Genomic DNA, 18,164 nt, shown 5'->3' with positions numbered 1-18,164 from the left:
AGCTGGCCGAGCCCAAAATCAGAACTCCACTGTGCTCAGGTACTCCACGGACAGTCTCTGCAGAAATAACTACTTGATTTCATCCTCCTGCTCCTCATTTGCTAGCTGGATTGCTGCAGTATCAACAGGCCTATGAAACTGCAAGGCCAAATCCATCTGCCTGTGTGACTCAAAATGCACATGCATATGAACAACTGCCATACTCATAATGCTCAGCACAGGGTCCTCCATGCTGCCTGACATCAGTTTGAAAATGATGCAGACAAAATGAATGAACGCTAGGAGAGCTATCATAGGAAGTTGTTAGCTTGATCCCATGTCCCAGAATGGAGTGCAGGGTGGAAAGAAAAAAGAAAAAAAAAAGGAGAGAGAGAGAGAGCGCGCGCACAGAGCAGAGCAGCAAAACACTACACCATGGGATATCTGCCCCAAATACCGAGAGGTCAGTTCAAACTAACACTGAGCTGTTTGAATGCAATGATTAACAATGAAAATACCATAATAAGGCATGAACATACTACCAATTGCCACAGTTAAAAATCACTCATTTTAGAGCCAAACTACATCGCTGTTAACAGCACTGTGCAGACATGGCCTAAGAATGGTCTGGTTGTCTGAATTAAAGTATCCTGTTTGCCAAATCTTTTCTAAGCGACGATGCTAACTGCATTATTGGTAACCTATATTCTGCAGTTAGTTCTCTTTTTAAATTTCAGCTAATTACAATCATTAAGCACTTTAACATATTAACCACAACAAAGAACAATGGATAGGTAATTATAAATTGCTAACTATAAAGATAATAGTGTTCTCATGATAATATTGCACTACCACCATCAGCTTAGATTTATATGGCCCCTTGTATCCCAAAGAGCTTTAAAGACTATGTATATAGAGATAACTCATCCACCAATGGAGGGAATGCAATAGCCATTCTGCACAAGTAATGCTACACTTTTTTTAAAAAAAACATTGGTGGAAGTGAGTCTTCTGTTTCTCTATAGAGCCTATCACAATGATATAGGTAAGCATGTGCCTACATGTTTATAGGATTGGAGACAAAGAAGGAAAAAACTTCAGTTCAGCTACAATGGCAATATTTTCATCTTTTGGTGGGCAGACCATACTTTTCCAAGTTCGAATAAGGCCACAGAGCAGAGGTTAACATCATGACACTTGCAAAAATAATAAAGTGTCATGGAATATTTAATGAAGCCAACCCTATGATTTAAACTTATTCAGAAAGACAGCACCTCCAGAAGCAGGATGCCCCTAGCATTACGAGGATGCATTACTCCAGTTCTGTCACAATGAGCAGTGACATCTAATGAATGACCAACACCACTTCCTGTAGTATCTCTTGTCCTGGGGTTTCTCTTTTCATACTCACCTGGGAGGGAAAGAGACAAGAGAAGTTCCCTACACCAAGGTATGCAGGTCTTTTGGCAACTCTGGAAGGAACCCTGAAACACTGCTGAATCCTGCTTTGGGCATGCATCCCTAGGAGGAAGCCCTGATGAGCCAAACTATAGCCTGGGGTCTTAGGGGTTACTGCCTAGCCACACCTCAGAGGCATTTAAAGAAGGCATTATTAGCTAGGCACTCCTTAAGTTCAGCTGCAGAGGAGAGATACAAAGGCGTTATGTGGACCGGAAGCCAGGGCAGGAAGCTCTGGGGAAAAAAGGAGTTATCTGGTATAGTTTATACTATTTGTGTTTCAGTTTACTGGTTGCAAAATTACATAGAAAGAAGGCAGCCAGAGATTTCTGCCAAGCTAGTGTCGATTTGGGTTAAACCAGAAGCCCTGCGAAAAAAAACCACCCTGAGAATGAGATCTTGTCATAGAATCATAGAATATCAGGGTTGGAAGGGACCTCAGGAGGTTATCTAATCCAACCCCCTGCTCAAAACAGGACCAATCCCCAACTAAATCATCCCAGCCAGGGCTTTGTCAAGCCTGACCTTAAAAACCTCTAAGGAAGGAGATTCTACCACCTCCCTAGGTAACCCATTCCAGTGCTTCACCACCCTCCTTGTGAAAAAGTTTTTCCTAATATCCAACCTAAACCTCCCCCACTGCAACTTGAGACCACTAGTCCTCGTTCTGTCATCTGCTACCACTGAGAACAGTCTAGAGCCATCCTCTTTGGAACCTCCTTTCAGGTAGTTGAAAGCAGCTATCAAATCCCCCCTCACTCTTCTCTTCTGCAGACTAAACAATTCCAGTTCCCTCAGCTGTTCCTCATAAGTCATGTGTTCCAGTCCCCAAATCACTTTTGTTGCCCTCCGCTGGACGCTTTCCGATTTTTCCACATCCTTCTTGCAGTGTGGGGCCCAAAACTGGACACAGTACTCCAGATGAGGCCTCACGAATGTTGAACAGAGGGGAACGATCACATCCCTCGATCTTCTGGCAATGCCCTTACTTATACAACCCAAAATGCCATTGGGCTTCTTGGCAACAAGGGCACACTGTTGACTCATATCCAGCTTCTCGTCCACTGTAACCCCTAGGTCCTTTTCTGCAGAATTTTTTTTTTTAAACCCATCTAGGAAGGACCCTTGATTACGGTCTGCAGCCTCTTGACTGAGGATACCTGTCCCAACCCCTTTTTGTTCAAACCTGAACCACTGGGGAACATATACTCCTTTATTTATCATAAATCTTTTCCTCCAACATAAGACTGTCTTCTTTTGCCCTGAAAAACTCGAGATAGCCAACCAGATAAGAGGACCAGCAAGACACCACTTCCAGAAGTCAGGTAGAGCTGTAAGCACTTCTAGGCGATTACTGTTTTAAAAAGAGATAGTTTCACACTTCGTAGCTTCTGTAGGCTGAGCTTATTAAACACACCAGTGGCTCCTTGCATTCCTCCATTTCACCTCACAAATTCTGTGTACACACTCCCATCCCCCTCTATTTCACTCTCTTACCAGCAAGTCACATTCCCTTCTTCCCCCATACCAGGATATCCCATTTTTTCCCCAATGCCAAGGGCTGTGTGCACACTGCCACGCCCTCCATCATTATTTTTCTTTCTGCCTGGGAGATAAACTCCATTGGGATGAGCAAAGAAGAGTACTGTTATGTGAAAGGCATTAATGGGTGACATCAACCACTTGTCTGATCTATAGACAATTGCAGAGCTGCTTGAGGCTGTGCCGAAAGGGGCTTCATGTGTCTCCCCTGATTTTTCCCCAGAAGTCAATAGGGTTCTGGCCACTGATGCCTAGAACATTCCCTGAAATTATGGAATTGATCAGATGCAGCCTTCAAAAGTTACTGTGTTACAGATAAAGAAATGAAAAAATGCTGTTGAGTTGCATGCAAGGTCTTTGCAAGCTCAGCCAATAATATTAGCTCCCCTCACTTTTGAAGCTATTAGGATATACAAGTCCACTGGTTTCCCAGCAATTTTTAAAACACATTGTACTGGTTGAGGCAAGGTTGCTTGACAAATAGTCATTACTATTTTAAAATCCAATACATCTAAATATCGATATAACATTCATCACAATAACATCAGAGCACCTTTGGGTGGCTTGCTTCTTATAGGTGGAGCTGATAGCACCACCTATTACTGAAGGTTGCCCGACATTTCCCTGTTTTCAGTTGGTTATTACATTATCAAAATTTAACAGCCTGGGCTGAAATTTTCCATGTCATTTTTCCCCCCGGACCTCAGCCTTATTCAGTGCCCAGAATGTATGGTGCTCAGCTAACGAGCAGCTACTCAATATTTTGTTTTCTCTTCATTGTTAAATACATGGCTCCATGCTTTATTTACAGCACGCTATTCAAAGCGTGGTCTGAAAACAGAATTAAGTTCCTCATAAGCTTTTTTCTTGTCACTCTAGTATATGAGTGTTTCACAAAGGATAATTTATTTTCATAACACCCCTGTGAAGTGAGAGGTGGTGATACCCCCCTTTTACAGATCGCAAACCAAGACAAAGAAAGTAAGGTCAAAAATATCCAATATGGGTACTCAATTTGAGATGCCTAGGGACCGGATTGTCAGCATATTTAGCATTATATAGTGCTTTATATGTTCAGAGTACAGTTCCCATTGACAAAAGTTGCAGCTGTGAGTGTTCAGCACTTCTGTAAATAAGAAACAAAGGTCTCGAAGTCAGGCACTCAAAATGAGGAACACACGATTAGTGACCATCTGTGAGAAGTCTGGTTTAAATCAGGGTGCCCAAACTTCAGCCCACCAGAGCATTTCATAAGGTCCACAGCCAGCTTCAACACAGTAAGTGTGTAAATAGACAATACTATACAAACAACATATCTAAATACATACTGAACTTAAAATATAAGTCAATACAGGAGACTTCATATCTTATTAAAATATATAGAATCTGTTTGGCCCACACAAGGTTATGCCTCAGTTTATGTGGCTCCCGTGTAATAAGGTTGGGTGCCACTTGTTTAAGTGACTTGCCTAACATCATATAGGAACTCTGTGGCAGAGGAAGAGATGGAATCCAGTTCTCCAGGGAAGTATTCATCTCTCTTACCCCTGAGATCATCCACTCTCTTCCTACAATCCCCTGCCTTGTTCATTACACACCTTCCAACTTCTGCAACAAATGAAATAGGGGTCCTACAGACATGCTCATTCACGACACAATCCTGATTTATCCCCCAAGCAAGTCTGTTTGCCCTGTGCACAGAATTGACCGGGGTCCTGGGGAAAAAGATACCATGTGATCATGTAATTAAAGACTGTCTCATAATGCTTATGCACAAGGACGTAAATTAAGGCTGCAACAGGCAACCTTAATTCTGGCATTTCCTAACTTTTGAGAGCTTAATTTTGCAACCTTAATGATGTTCTTATAATGTAGTTTTGTGTGTGTAATAAAGAAGTACAGCACATTAAATTCATAGCGTATATTGTATCCATCACATAGGTATCTGGGTACATAACACATATAAAAAAGGGATGGTGCAAAAAAATGGCCAATAATTAAACTGAGATAATCCCAGCCTCCTCCATTCCCCCAAACTGCTGACCAAACAAATCCCTCCCCAAAAACATACCAGAAAAATGCTATGTTAAATGTAATGTGTCTTGCTAAGAATTATTTTGAGCAAGTTCTGGCCTGTTTTTTACAGGAAGTCAGACCAGATGACCACAATGGTCCCTTCTGGCCTAGGAATCTAAGAATCTATCTTTGCTTACTTGTCATGGCGCTATATTTTACAATACGGTGATTCATGGAGCTGAGTGAAAACTTTATAACAAAGTCTTATTCAAGAAGGTGCACTCTACTGCAAGATATTTACCTAACAAACTAATAAATACAGGGTTGTCATGGTTTTACCAGGACATGACTCACTTCAGTCTTTTACACACTGTGTATTCCAAAGTACAAATGGCTGCAGACCAAAAAGCACACTTGTACATGACATCATGACATTAACAGCTGTTCATTTTAAAAGGTCAACTGAAATGAAAGGAAACAATCAAAAAAAGATTCTAAATCCGGATAGTTCCCATCTAGGCTTTTTACACATGATAAATACATTTTGAGATGAACTGGAAGTCTTTTTACCTGCAGACAGACAATTTCAGGCTCTGACTTTTCTGGGTTATTCATGCTACTGTTGAAGACACTGCTAATCCCTAAAACAGAGCAGGAATTGCATTGCCTTCATTATTGTAGATGTCAGGGATATCAACTGCTACATGAAACACATGGACTTGAACTTAGGTATTAGCAGGTAAAGGCCCCATATTACCCTTTAATCGCTGGTGTTATAAACAGTGTAAAACGTTTCAGAAAAATTGATCATGCCTCCACTGCCCGTTACCATAAGTCTCAATTACTGCCTCGAAACCAAAATTCGAACAATTCCCCATGCCTTACCAGCTGCCAATGGCCCAGCTATCTTTTATCCAGCTAACAAAATCTTTAATATACTCCCTCCCAACAATTTCTACTCACTGTCAATATAAAAATTTAAGACAGACTGAAAATCTGGGACATGGTAAAAAAACTAAGTTTACTATAAAAAATGTAAACACAGTATGACCCTGGTCCATAATACGAATAATAATACTTAAACATTATATTGATTAGACCTGACCTAAGGAGAGAAGTAAGGACAGTAAAGGGCAAAGAGGATAGTGGAGGCCATCTCATGTAACCCTGAGGTCCAGGCTGCTTAATCCAGGTCTTATATGCAGCATCCTGGCACTTTAGGGCTTTCTTGTTTGATCTAACTACAAATCTTCAGGTTTTTAAATGAAGCGATAAAACTGAAGACTACTAAAAACTTGAACTTCACTATCTTTAACTTGCATGGGAAAAAAAACAGGAAAACCAACTTTAACCATACCAAGGCATTAATCTATTCATAGCTATGCAACAGTTTAGTACAAATAGACATGGCACTTTAGAAAGAAGGGGAAGAGAAGTAATTATTCACAGAGAATTTTAAGAGCAAAAAAAGACTAATTAGCATCCATGAAATCCCTGAGCAAGAAATTCAAGAAAGTATTACTGTACAAGAGAAGACCGTCACACAGTGCAGCACATCTGGGTAGCGATGAGATAAGTGAACCAGCATTAGGTGACATTTACTGGTGACGGAAGGTGTACAGACCAACTATATCAGACAGAATTTGAAGGGCTTTAGCAGGTGAAAGAGAGTACCTTGAAGTTAATCTGAAAAGCAGTTTGCAGTGTATCAGAGCCAGAGATGCAGTTACATTATTGCTTCATCCAGAATGCTAGCAGAAACATTTTGTACCTGCTGTCATGTATTAATCATGATTGCAGCAAGAAAGCCATTACAATAGTCTAAAAGGGGAAAAATAACGGCATGAACTGCATCAGCAACTGAGGTGAGGAGGTGCACTGGCATTCCTGAACTGTCGGCAGAAAGATTTTGTTACAGTTCAAAACATGAGTGATGCAAATCTTGCTGGACTCTTGTCACCCACGCTGCTCACCACAAAAGAGAATGTAGCAACAAAAAGCATTAAGACGTGGACAAGAGTGAGTAACTAGTTTCCACAATTCTGCTTTTACTATAACCAATTGTACAAAACCCCCAGACATGGAAGTATAACATCATGTAGCCAATTATTTTAGTTTATTGCTCATTCATTGTGTGATGTTAAGACTAAGGCTAAGATTTTGTCAAGGATATTTTTAGTAAAAGTCATGGACAATAAAGAAAAATTCGCGGAAGTCTGTGACCTGTCCCAGACTTTCACTAAAAATATCCATGACAAAATGGGAAGCTTCTGGGCAACTGCGGGACAGGCTTGGAGCTTGAGGGGTCCCCCTCCACCCTGGCTTGGAGCTGCAGGGGTCCCTCTGCCGCTCACAGGGGCCCGAGGCTGCAGGGATCCCCCTGCCAACCACTGAGGCTGGAAGCTGCATGGGTGCCCCGCAGCTCCCTGCCCCCATGAGAAAAAACAGGACCTGGCAGCTCCCAGCCACCGCAGGCTGAAGTCACTGAGGTCTTCAGAAGTCTCAGAATCAATGACCTCTGTGACAAATTCATAGCCTTAGTTATCATTAACTAACATGTTATGTCATATATAATCATTGTATACTAAATAGAATTAAGTTATAGAATGATAGACGTATAAGATTGATCAGTAGTCAGAAGGGATAAGTATACATTAGATATCTAAGTAAGGAGGGATGAAACGCAAGGCCTACAATACTGAGGCCTGTAAGACTTTAGTTTAGCCATACTAGACTACAGGCTTAAGAAATGCTTGATGTAAGTAACTGTGCCACAAGATTACAGGAAAAGATTTACCAATGGATGATATTGTGAAAAATTAAAAGTAAGAGTAATTTTTTTTCCCTTTACAAGATACCTGGTAGTCACATTATTCTGCGTGCCCTAACTGCAGGGTATGAATACAGTCAGAATCACATTATAAAAAGAGGACGCCCAGAGTGGAAAAATTGAGCTCCTTATGTGAAACTCCAGCAGGAACCATCCCTCTCCTGATAATCAATTGGCAAGGCAGCAATCAGACCTTAAGAATATCCTTAAGGATGTGAGTATAACTATATTTATAATTTGTGCATAGATCTTTATAGAATTTCTCTTTAATAAAACTTGTGAAACAGACTACACCCTGTACTTGCATGTATAATCACTATCCTTGGTCATTATGAGTTCCTAGAGAGTCTAAATCTGAAGCAAGTAACAGAGGTGACTTTCACTCTATTGAGCTTGAAACTGTAGCCACAACAGCCAAACCCATGCTGGTGTAATATAACATCACTAAAATTAACTTTAAATAAAAATAAAGACTACAATCAGTAAGGGAAACAGAAGTCAGAAAAATATCAGTCTCAATGCAGATAAAATATAACCCTGCAATGACGGATTAAAGCACTTAGGGAAAGCACAGATGAATTAAAAAGGGGACCAAACAGGACTCATGGCATAAAGAACAGAAGTGAAAGGGTTGAACACCGCAGGCTACAGACATATTGAATGTTTGTGATTTGGCAGAGTGAATGTACAGCAAACACAGTTTCTACTTGAGACCATAGCCCATAACTATTTCACATTTGGGGACAATGTATACCTTCAAATCAGTGGCACTGCTATGGGTACCCGCATGGCCCCATAGTATACCAACATATTTATGGATGACTTAGAACAATGCTTCCTCCGCTCTCGTCCCCTAATGCCCCTACTCTACTTGCGCTACACTGATGACATCTTCATCATCTGGACCCATGGAAAAGAAGCCCTTGAGGAATTCCACCATGATTTCAACAATTTCCATCCCACCATCAGCCTCAGCCTCGACCAGTCCATACAAGAGATCCACTTCCTGGACACTACGGTGCTAAGAAGCGATGGTCACAAAACCACCACCCTATACCGGAAACCTACTGACCGCTATGCCTGCCTACATGCTTCCAGCTTTCATCCAGACCACACCACACGATCCATTGTTTACAGCCAAGCTCTACGATACAACCGCATTTGCTCCAACCCCTCAGACAGAGACAAACACCTACAAGATCTCTATCAAGCGTTCTTACAACTACAATACCCACCTGCTGAAGTGAAGAAACGGACTGACACAGCCAGAAGAGGACCCAGAAGTTACCTACGACAGGACAGACCCAATAAAGAAAATAACAGAACGCCACTAGCCATCACCTTCAGCCCCCAACTAAAACCCCTCCAACGCATCATCAAGGATCTACTACCTATCCTGAAGGACGACCCATCACTCTCACAGATCTTGGGAGACAGGCCAGTCCTTGCTTACAGACAGCCCCCAACCTGAAGCAAACACTCACAGGCAACCACACACCACACAACAGAACCACTAGCCCAAGAACCTATCCTTGCAACAAAGCCCGTTGTCAACTGCGTCCACATATCTATTCAGGGGACACCATCATAGGGCCTAATCACATCAGCCACAATATCAGAGGCTCGTTCACCTGCACATCTACCAATGTGATATGTGCCAGCAATGCCCCTCTGCCATGTACATTGGGCAAACTGGACAGTCTCTATGGAAAAGAATAAATGGACATAAATCAGACGTCAAGAATTATAACATTCAAAAACCAGTCGGAGAACACTTCAATCTCTCTGGTCACTCGATTACAGACCTAAAAGTGGCAATTCTTCAACAAAAAAACCTTCAAAAACAGACTCCAATGAGACACTGCTGAATTGGAATTAATTTGCAAACTGGATACAATTAATTTAGGCTTGAATAAAGACTGGGAGTGGATGGGTCATTACACAAAGTAGAACTATTTCCACATGTTTCTCCCCCCCACCCCCCGCCCACCGTTCCTCAGATGTTCTTGTCAACTGCTGGAAATGGCCCACCTTGATTATCACTACAAAAGGTCCGTCCCCCCTCGCTCTCCTGCTAGTAATAGCTCATCTTACCTGATCACTCTCGTTACAGTGTGTATGGTAACACCCATTGTTTCATGTTCTCTGTGTATATAAATCTCCCCACTGTATTTTCCACTGAATGCATCCGATGAAGTGAGCTGTAGCTCATGAAAGCTTATGCTCAAATAAATTTGTTAGTCTCTAAGGTGCCACAAGTCCTCCTTTTCTTAATATGGAACTAGAGGATTGTTAAAATTCTTCTCCATTACCATAGTGTCATCCTGATTCTACAGCGTTCAGCTGATCAGCTTTGGTATGAAGCAGCTCCAAAGCTTTTGTAGGTAAGATAGGGTCTTTCAAATGCCCCTCACACAAGCTGTCCACATGACATTGAGCTTAGCAACCCCTGTGCCCATCAGACTGGCAGGAAGACTGCAATAGTGATGTCACAAAGATGCTATGTCTTTACAGGGTCCTGATAAAAAATAAAAAACTTCAGCAGATATCATTTACAGCTTTAGGGCATAGTGTAAGCCAGTGCTTCTCAAGCTATCTGATGTGGGGGACTGGCAATTTTTTTTTTCCAATGTAGGCGCAGACCGGCAGCCAATGGCTAGCAGACCGGCACCGGTCCACGGACCACCACTTTGAGTAGCACTGGTGTAAGCAACATACACAGACACTCCTCTGAAGAAAAATAGCCTCAATGGACACTATTTCCATATCTGTTAAGAGCTCAGCAAGTGTGACCAACTTCCCTATAGCATCAGTACTACTACTAATTATTAAAACATTTTAGCACTCATCGCGCTTTTCGTCAATAGATCTCAAAGAAGATCTCAAAGTGCTTTACAAAAGAGGCTAGCATCATTATCTCCATTTTAGAGATGGAGAAATATAGCCACCAGGAGGTGAAATGACTTTCCCAAGGTCACCCAGCAGACCAGTGACCGAACCAGGAATAAAATCCAGGCCTCCTAAGTCCCAGACAAGTGGCCTATCCACTAGGAAACACTGCATCCCTTATACTTAAGAGAAATATATTTTTGAGTGTTTTGTATAACTCAAAAACGGCTTAATGAATTTTTCTCAAATTAAAAAAAAAAATTACTTTTCGACTAAGTTCGAACATGGATAACAATCCAAAATAAGATTTCCCACCCACCCCACTTTCAAAGAAGTGAGTGAATGAACAGAAGGGTCGTGAATTAGACAGTTAAATTTAGGAATCTGGGATGATTCTTGTTACAGTTTAACATCAATTGCTTACCAGTGGAATCTTCAAAAGCACCTAACAGAGTTAAGCAACGCAAGTCTGATTGAAAAATCAATGGGATTTGTGCCTTCTTAAGGTCCTTGGGTGCTTTAGAATATCTCAGCCTAAACAGTTTTACCCAACATTAATAAAACCCAGTGAAAAATTAGTTCACTGGAAATTCCACATACCTTAAGTAGATTTTCCAGCTCTCAGTGGTAGGTACTTGCTATGACTGAGATGGAAGTCTGAAATGATAATTTAGAATTGATCAGGATAATTGATCAGGATTCTTTCTTGACATAGGAAAATTCAGATTAGTCACATACTTGACACACGTTGAATGCAAATAGTTTAACAGTGACCCCAGCAATATTAAGTCAAAATAATTTTCCAAATAAATGGACTATGTGGCAGTCAGTTGGGGTACATCTTCTGTTATGATATCTACTGGAGAGGGAAGTGAATGCCTTATAGAGTGTTAGTGTGTGTAGTTGACAGTACTGTAGGTGATGTGAAGGTGGTTAAAAAAAAAAAAAATGCTGGAGACTTTTCCCTTATTATTTTCATGATTTCAAGGTTTTGGATGGATGCGTCCTGATGGAACCTTAACAGTCTAAAATCAGGGGTTCTCAACCTTTTTCTTCCTGAGCCCTCCCCAGCTTGCTATAGAACTCCACGGCCCACCTGTGCCACAACAACTGTTTTTATGTATATAAAAGCCAAGGCCAGTGTTAGGGGGTAGCAAGCAGGGCAACTGCCCAGGGCCCCACAGTACAGGCAGCCCCACGAAGCTAAGTTGCTCAGGCTTCAGCCCCAGATGGCAGGACTCAGGGCCCCAGGATTTAGCCCCATATGATGGGGTTTTGGCTTTCTGCCCTGGGCCCCAGCGTATCTAATCCTGGCCCTGCTTGGAGGCCCTCCGAAACCTGCTTGCGGCCCCCACAAGGGGCCTCAGACCCCTGGTTGAGAACCACGGGTCTAAATGTATCTTGAAGTTTGTGTGTGTGTGTGCGCGTGTGTGTGCGTGTGTGTGCGCGCGTGTGTGTGTGTGTGCGTGTGTGTACACCACAAAAGAAGCCCCAATTCCTGAATGAGGATTCTAGGTGCTACAACTCTACAAATATTAAAAAATAAATAAATAAAGTCTCCTTGAAGAAAATCTGAAAACAGTATCTGGTGAGAACTGGTTACTCATCCTGTGCAGTAACTATAGTTCTTTGAGGTGTGTGTCACTCTAGATGTGTTTGCCATCCCTACACCTTTGAGCAGAGACTGACATAGCAGTTTCTGTTTGGCCTGTGCATATACGCTAGTCAGTCTCATGCCCCATATCATCATCATATAACATTGTGCAGGCGAACTGCCCTCCATTCCTTCTCAACCGCAAATCCTCATAGCAGAGAACTCCGAAGCAAAGGGGAAGGAGGGAAAATACTGTAGCTCCCATAGATACAGACATCTCAAAGAACTACAGTGACTGAAAAGGGTGAGTAACCATTCCTTCTTCTTTGAGTAGTGTCCCTATAGGTGTGCCACTTTAGGTGACTACTGAGCAGTTCCCCATAAGACAAAGGGAGCTTCAGAGTTGAGTCCAGTATGGAAGAAAATAAAGCCAAGCCCAACCCAGTATCAGAAGCAGAGTTGTGAGTAGCATTCAGTGAACATATTCATAGAAGCCCAGGTAGTGGCCTCACTTATTTCAATAATGGGCATGTTTTCAAGAAATGCCGTAGAGGTAGAAATGGACCTCATATAGTGAGTTTGTATGTCCAAAGGTGCTTGAATATTACAAAATTCATAGCAAGAATTAATGCAATCAGATATCCGCTGGGAAAGTCTTTGATTAGAGATTGCAGACCCTTTCAATCTATCTGTGAGCAAGACAAACAATTTGGGGGTCTTTCTGAAGAGTTTAGTCCTAATTCAGATAGAAGTGCTCTCCTAATGTCAATGGTGTTCAGTAGTGCCTCTTGTTTATCTAGGTGAGGTTCAGGGTGGAAGACTGGCAGGTGAATAGGTTGGTTAATATGGAACTTGGAGAACACTTTAGGTAAAAATTTGAGGTGAGGTTGCAATGTGACCTTGTCCTTAAAAAAAATACTGTGAGAAGGGGGTCATGACATAGGGGCCCCTTTTTTCTCCAATCCATCACGCCGATGTGATAGCTATCGGGAATGCCATTTTCATGGATAAATGGAGCAGCGAGCAGGTAGCCATCAGTTCAAATAGTGGTCTTGTAAGGCAGTGGTTCTCAACCAGGGGTACATGTACCCCTGGGGGTATGCAGAGGTTTTCCAGGGGGTACGTCAACTCATCTAGATATCTGCCTAGTTTTACAACAGGCTACATAAAAAGCACTAGCGAACTCAATACAAACAAAAATTTCATGCAGACAATGACTTGTTTATACTGCTCTATATACTATACACTGAAATGTAAGTACAATATCATATGCCAATTAGGGCTTTCAAGTTATTAAAAAAATTAATTGTGATTAATCACCCTGTTAAACAATAATAGAATACCATTTATTTAAATATTTTTGGATGTTGTCTACATTTTCAAACATATTGATTTCAATTACAACACAGAATACAAAATGTACAGTGCTCACTTTATATTTATATTTAATACAAATATTTGCACTGTAAAAAATAAATCGTATTTTTCAATTCATCTAATACAAGTACTGTAGTGCAAGCTCTTTATAATGAAAGTTGAACTTAAAAATGTCGAATTATGTACAAAAAAACCTGCATTCAAAAATAAAACAATGTAAAACTTTTAGAGCCGACAAATCCACTCAGTCCTACTTCAGCCAATCGCTCAGACAAACAATTGTGGTTACATTTCCAGGAGATACTGCTGCCTGCTTCTTGTTTAGAATGTCACCTGAAAGTGAGAACAGGCGTTCGTATGGCACTTTTGTAACCGGTGTCGTAAGATATTTACGTGCCAGATATGATAAACATTCGTATGTCCCTTCATGCTTCAACCACCATTCCAGAGTATATGCATCCATGCTGATGACGGGTTCTGCTCAACAACAATCCAAAGCAAAGCGGATCAACGCATGTTCATTTTCATCTTCATGAGTCAGATGCTACCAGCAGAAGGTTGGATTTTCTTTTTTGGTGGTTTGGGTTCTGTAGTTTCCGCATCAGAGTGTTGCTCTTTTAAGATTTCTGAAAGCGTGCTCCACACCTCGTCCCTCTCAGATTTTGGACGGCACTTCAGATTATTAAACCTTAGGTCAAATGCTGTAGCTGTTTTTAGAAATCTCACATTGGTACCTTCTTTGAGTTTCATCAAATCTGCAGTGACAGTATTCGCAAATCAAACAACGTGTGCTGGGTCATCATCCGAAACTGCTATAACATGAAATATATGGCAGAATGTGGGTAAAACAGAGCAGGGGACACACAATTCTCCCTCAAGGAGTTCAGTCAAAATTTAAATAACGCACTATTTTTTAAACGAACATCATCAGCATGGAAGCATGTCCTCCGGAATGATGGCTAAAGCATGAGGAGACATTTGAATGTTTAGCATATCTGACGTGTAAATACCTTGCAACACCAGCTACAAAAGTGCCAAGCGAATGCCTGTTCTCACTGTCAGGTGACACTGTAATAAATAAGAAGCAGGCAGCAGTATCTCCCATAAATGTGAACAAACTTGTCTTAACGATTGGCTGCACGAGAAGTAGGACTGAGCAGACTTGTAGGCTCTAAAGTTTTACATTGTTTTGTTTTTGAGTGCAGTTATGTAACAAACAAACAAAAAAAGTATATGTTTAAGTTACACTTTCGATAGAGAAACATTAACAAAGCATTGTAAAGGATATCCCAGGTTAGAGGGCAGCAGTGACACAGCTACTCATTAGTCTGGATTGTACCCTCGTATGTCACACCTATAGGGACATTACTCAAAGAATAAGCGTTTGTTTCCTCAAGGTACATGTATAAGCAGAAAAGCCAGGCCACATTTTAGCTAATTTTACAAACACGTACAAATAAAACTCAGAATAAGCATGAGAGATTTTAGTCAAAAGGATAGTTCTTTTTTCAGGAAATGACTGTAGCACTTTAAAATGTAAGTGCCTTATCATCCATAAGCCACATGGTAATTAGCGTGGCATGACTATACTTCACCTTTAAAAACAAACTGAAGATTTTTTTTCTGTGCTGCACCACATTGTCCATCATTACTGAAGGTAGCACAACCCTGCATAACAAGTTAGTAAAACTCCATTTAGTAATACAGTGTTTTAGAATTTGATTCAGTACACAATTGTGGGAGTGAGAGCAAAAGAAATCATGAACTTTTCAAAACTGCCCAATGATCTTTTATTCACCTTAAGCAGGTCAGCCCTGAACAGCACAAACACTGCTTGACCCGTTTTATGCTGACTTCAGTTCTTTGGCCAGTCAGCTAACCTAATGCAAGGCTGTGAGAGTGAATGGCTTGAGACCACAAATGCCCATTCTCATTAGACCAAATCTGCTAATTTAATTATTATTCATGAAGCAGGACAGGAGTGAAGGTAAAAGGACTGTAATATGCTGAACAAGGAACACAGAGCCCAGCCTTGTTTAGTTCTTCAGAAGAGAGGCAGCCATGGCTAGGTAGTCCTCTTTGGTCACATGACATCAGCAGTGAACCCCTCCTACCTCTTGGAATTCACACTGCTAAACTCAGAGTGCTCTTGTGTTCTACAGTATACTCTGTCAAGTGCTGTCTGTGGTTGCCAGGCAGTCCTACACAGAGAGTTTTGTCAGGTAGAAAGAAAAGGAGTACTAGTGGCACCTTAGAGACTAACCAATTTATTTGCGCATAAGCTTTCGTGAGCTACAGCTCACTTCATCGGATGCATCCAATGAAGTGAGCTGTAGTTCACGAAAGCTTATGCTCAAATAAATTAGTTAGTCTCTAAGGTGCCACTAGTACTCCTTTTCTTTTTGCGAATACAGACTAACACGGCTGCTACTCTGAAACTTTACCAGGTAGGGGGACAACAGTTAAGGCAAGGACTTCGCACCAGAGCTTGCAGGGATAGCACTTAATCCTCAAGAGAATGTGTGTGTGATGGTAAATATTTGAAGTGGGGAATACCAAAAAAAAAAGGAGAAAGGAAACTAGTGGGAGAATTCACAAAAGGGCAGAAAAGAGAACAGCAGGAGAGAAAACCTGAGGAATGGAAGGGAAAGGAGATACATTTTCTTTCCTCTCCTGTTGTGTATGTCTACAGAAGAAAGGACAGTGAAAAAATGCAGAGACAAGATTTAAAAATAAAATAATGAGAAAATATCATATGAATAACAGAGCACTACATTCTACTGCAAAGATTCATAAAAGCTATAAAAAGGATCAAAAGGGACTGAAAGAGAAAACCACACACATATTCACAGTCCGTACATGAAATGTCTACCAAAGCTAAACAGCTTGAAAATTCATCTTTGAGGTCATAAAAAATAATACATGTATGTCCTCTCTTCCCCTCATACCAAGTTATAAGCATATTTGAAAAATATTCTGCACTGAGTACATGTCCTGAATTTTTAACTTAACAAAATACTACTCTCCTTTTAAAAACACTGTCACAAAAAGGAATGTTTCTCTCTGCATGACTACAGAGATCTCAGGAGTTCTTTGAGCATATCTCAGTGTTTCCCCCAATACGTATGTGGCAAGTCCTCCACAGAGTGTTGGCCACCTACCATGCCTTCGGGTGGCTTTTACTGACACCTGCCTGTATGCACCATCAACAAAGAGTCATTAGCTAGCAGCTGCCAAAGTTGTATTCACAGTGAAGGCTGAGAAGGGAAACTGACTGGGTAACTGGGCAATGAATTGGCACATGAAATCCAATGCTGATAAGTACAAAGTAATGTACATTGGAAAAAATAATCCCAACTATACATAACAAATGATTGGGTCTAAATTAGCTGTTCCCATTCAAGAAAGAGCTTGGCTTCATCATGGACAGTTCTCTGAAAACATCAGCTCACTGTTCAGCAGCAGTCAAAAAAGTTAACAGAACGTTAGGAACCATTAAGAAAGGGATAGATAATAAAACAGAAATATCATAATGCCACTATATAAATCAATGGTACCCCCACACATTGAAAACAGCTTCTTGTTGTGTTTACCTCATCTCAAAAAAGATGTCTTACAACTGGAAAGGTGCAGAAAAGGGCAATGAAAATGATCAGGAGTATGGAACAGTTCCACATGAGGAGAGATTAAACAGACTGGAATTATTCATTTTAGAAAAGAAACTAAGAGGACACATGATAGAGGTCTATAAAATCATGAATGGTATGGAAAAAGTGAATAGGGAAGTATTATTTATCCCTTCACGTAACACCAGAACTAGGGGTCACCCAATGAAATTAATAGGCAGCAGGTTTAAAACAAACATAAGGAAGTACTTTACACAAAAAACAGTCAACCTGTGGGACTCATTGCCAGGGGAAGCTGTGAAGGCCAAAAGTATAACTGGGTTCAAACAAGAATTCATAGAGGATACGTCCATCAGCGGCTACTGTCCAAGATGGTCAGGAACACACCCCCATGCTGCAGGCATCCCTAAACCTCTAACTGCCAGAAGCTGGACCTGGACAACAAGGGATGGACTACTCAATAATTGCCCTGTTCTATCGATTCCCTCTGAAGCACTTGGCACTGGCCACTGTCAGACACAGAATTCTGGGCTAGGTGGACCACTGGTCTGACCCAGCATGGCCATTCTTATCAACTGCTTACAACTGGGATGAAGAATAGTCAGAGTGAGCACAGAGATAGAAAGAAGGATGGGAAGAAATAAAGAGTGACAATCACATATTCTTGGGAATTGGGAGACACCTAAGTTTAGAGCTGAACCATGAATATAAATTTAATAGTTTTATTATGACAGTCTAGTGAACTATTCGTTTATCCTTACTAACTGATTTTAAAAAATTAAGATAAGACAACTCTTAAGGGAAATCCCTCACTTTATCCCTGTCCTAAATCTCCGATGCCTCCTATGGTGGT

General features: G+C 41.1%; 1 protein-coding gene across 4 annotated transcripts in view; it reads right to left on the bottom strand.

Moving 5' to 3' along the window:
* Window positions 1-18,164, bottom strand: part of PTK2 (protein tyrosine kinase 2) — a 377,029-nt gene that overhangs the window by 343,399 nt on the left and 15,466 nt on the right. For 2 of the 4 annotated variants that reach the window (XM_073330030.1, XM_073330031.1), the window contains exon 2: window positions 11,315-11,371. The exons of the other annotated variants lie outside the window; for them this stretch is intronic. The gene's annotated coding sequence lies outside the window, so the exon portion shown is untranslated. The remainder of the gene's footprint in view (window positions 1-11,314; window positions 11,372-18,164) is intronic. 4 annotated transcript variants of the gene reach the window in all.

This window comes from Lepidochelys kempii, chromosome 2 (assembly GCF_965140265.1).
Source record: "Lepidochelys kempii isolate rLepKem1 chromosome 2, rLepKem1.hap2, whole genome shotgun sequence".
Classification (NCBI taxonomy): domain Eukaryota; kingdom Metazoa; phylum Chordata; order Testudines; family Cheloniidae; genus Lepidochelys; species Lepidochelys kempii.
Note: the sequence above shows the minus strand (reverse complement) of the source record. Positions and strands in the feature narration are given on the sequence as shown.